This window comes from Plasmopara halstedii (assembly GCF_900000015.1).
Source record: "Plasmopara halstedii genome assembly, contig: Scaffold_2386, whole genome shotgun sequence".
Classification (NCBI taxonomy): Eukaryota; Oomycota; class Peronosporomycetes; order Peronosporales; family Peronosporaceae; genus Plasmopara; species Plasmopara halstedii.
This window is the reverse complement of record NW_020189293.1, coordinates 1,541,659-1,544,431: the sequence shown is the minus strand read 5'-3', so window position 1 is coordinate 1,544,431 and position 2,773 is coordinate 1,541,659.

The window sequence follows — 2,773 nt, the reverse complement described above, 5'->3', positions numbered from 1 at the left end:
GCCTACTTCGGGCCTCGTTCGACCATGCGTTTCTTGGCATGCAGCATCTGCTTTGATACTTGAGCAGCGCTCGGAGGGATACGTGTAACATTACGTTCAGCCCGCGAGTTATGGTCCGGACACATGTTAAAAACACCTATGGTGTTCACCAACTCTGATACTCCAATCTCCACCGCATTGGCCGGTGGCCACACCAATAGCGCACCTGCTTCCTAGCAGAGGTGGGTTCATGACTCACCAAGGCTCCACCAGGAGACCTGCGCGTAGCACCCAGGGTCTTTGACCTCCAATCGATCCGTTGCTCGGGGTGTTCCAACCATGCCATACCAATGATAAGATCATATCTTGCATCAAAGTCTAAAACTAGGCACCGTTCCACGCTATCGAAGTCAAGAAACTTGACACCGAATTCCACAGGGTCCTTCGGCACAGTGACACAAGTCCCTGTCGCTAAGCGTTTAGTGACGGTGTCACATAACCGCAATTTCAGCACCTCAGCATACAGCTGACTTCCTTCGATCGTGGAGCGTCGAGCATTATTGCCTGACGCCCCGAGATCGATAAGGATTTTCCATGGCACTTCATAGTCGCTTTTAAGACCAGCAAGCCCGGCTTGCACACACGTTCCGTGTTCAGAAGCACGTAGCTCTTCGGGGCTAGGCCCTGCTGCCCTCTACACATTTGAGGCTCAACAGAACTTAGCTCTACCCCCGTAGGGTGCCCCGCGTCTACGGGCTTCCCCGTTTCCCCGCGATAAACCAGACGACTGGTAAGAAGCGGAACGTCGGTTCGATGAACGTTTTCGCCCCTTGCGCAGAGGACAACCAGTCTGAAGAGGACGGGTGTCTTCACCGACATAAAACCGTCTAGTGTTTACACGCTGCTCGGAGCCCTTCCCCATTCTTTCTCAGCATAGCTGAGATCCGTTGGCTCAGGCCCGCTCGACGAGCTCTGAGGATGTGCATCCCGTCCAAGTCGTGTCGACTTGAAGTTGAATTTGGCATTTGATGCCACGTTCACCGCCTCTTCAAAAGAAAGCGGATGCACACGGAAGAATTTCATTCTGGTCACGCCAGTGCGGAGGCCTCCATAAAGACTGTCACTGCGACCGCCTCGGGAAAAGAATTAGTTCTCAACTCTTGGATAAATTCCATTAACCCCTTCTTGTGCTGCCGTGCGGCAAGGATACGCGATCGCATGCGATATGCCTGATTAGGCGGTGAGAACACTCGCAAAAGCTGACGCTTCAGCTCCTTCCAGGAGGGAAAACCAGCTTCCACTGAAGCGTCGCACATTGGTACCCATTCTCGCACTCGACCATCGAGCTTGGATATAGCTAGCGCCACGCGCTGTTGCTCGTTTTGGAGCATAGAGGATGCCATAGTCACCTCGGCCTCTAACATCCAAAGCTAGAAATTTCCTCCATCCTTACCCTCGAAGGTCTTAACGCTCACCATGAGCGGCCTGGGTCGGGAGAAATCATCCGTCGTCGTCGACGCTGACAGCTTCTGCTGTAAGTGCTCTAACAAGGCATTTTTATGATTTGAAAACACCTCTAGGCGCCCTTATTGCCTCAGGGCCTTGTGAAACAAGATGGTCCACGCCTTCAGGGCCAAGCATGGATATCAGCTTAAAAAGCCCGTCCTGTATGCCCTGCGACGAATAGGAGTATTTCTCCATCCTCACAGAGGATCAATCGTAACGACTCAGGCGTAGAGTGACTACGAGTGCTACCAAGTGCATCGAGCCTGCCGTAGCACCTTGCTAAGAGGAAGTAGGCTAAGGTCACCGACCTTGCGTTCTTTATAAGAACCAGTACAAGGGCAGCGGATAGCAGTCCGCTGCCTCCAAGAGTACTAAGAACCTTAATCAAGATAAGTGAACATTTCCAGAAAATTAAAACTGTTTTTTGAATAGTTGCCGCAGAGCCAACAACTTCTAAAACCCTAGGTTCTTCTAATTATTATAGTAAAACCTAACTAATATAGTAAAATAGAAAATATAGCAATATGTTACTACTGGCAATCTTGCCACCTGGTGGCTTCTTGTTACGGTGTAGCCACACCACTGCATGATTACACCAACTTGTGTAATCTACACCTATGTTTGGTCACACCATCTTGTGAAACCCGCATTTTATACAAAGATACGTGTAACCACGTTACATCCGTTCTCTTGAACACGGAACGTGTATGCAAGCCGGGTTTGCTGGTCGTGGAAGTGATCGCGAAGGGCTTTGAGTGGTCATGGAAGATTCCGATCGGGGCGCTGGGCACGCTAAGCAATGAAAAGAAGTCAGCTGAATGCTAAGTCGCGAAGGCGCTTTTGAGTGACATCGTCAATGTTCGTTTAGCGATGTGGACTTTTGTCACGGTGCCGAAGGTCCTTCGCGACTCTGATAGCGTAGAACGCTGCTTAGTCTTAGACTTGGATTCAAGGCATGACCTTATCCTCGGTGTGGCATGGCTGGAACACCATGAGCCATGGATCGACTGGATGTGAAAGACCTTGGGCTCTACGCGCACGTCAGCTGTTGGAGCCTTGATAAGTTAGGAATCTCCCGCTTTTAGACGGCAAAAACGCTATTAGCACGTGCACTGAACCGAGACGGTCAACGTGCTGGAGATCGGAGTATCAGAGTTGGTGAACACCGAGATTTTATCGAACAGAAATCCCGAGCGTGGCTTGCGGGCACCGACTTTACCACACGATTTTAGCCTTAGCCTTATACTTCATCCTGAAGTGGCACGTAACCCACCGAGCGCTGCTCAAA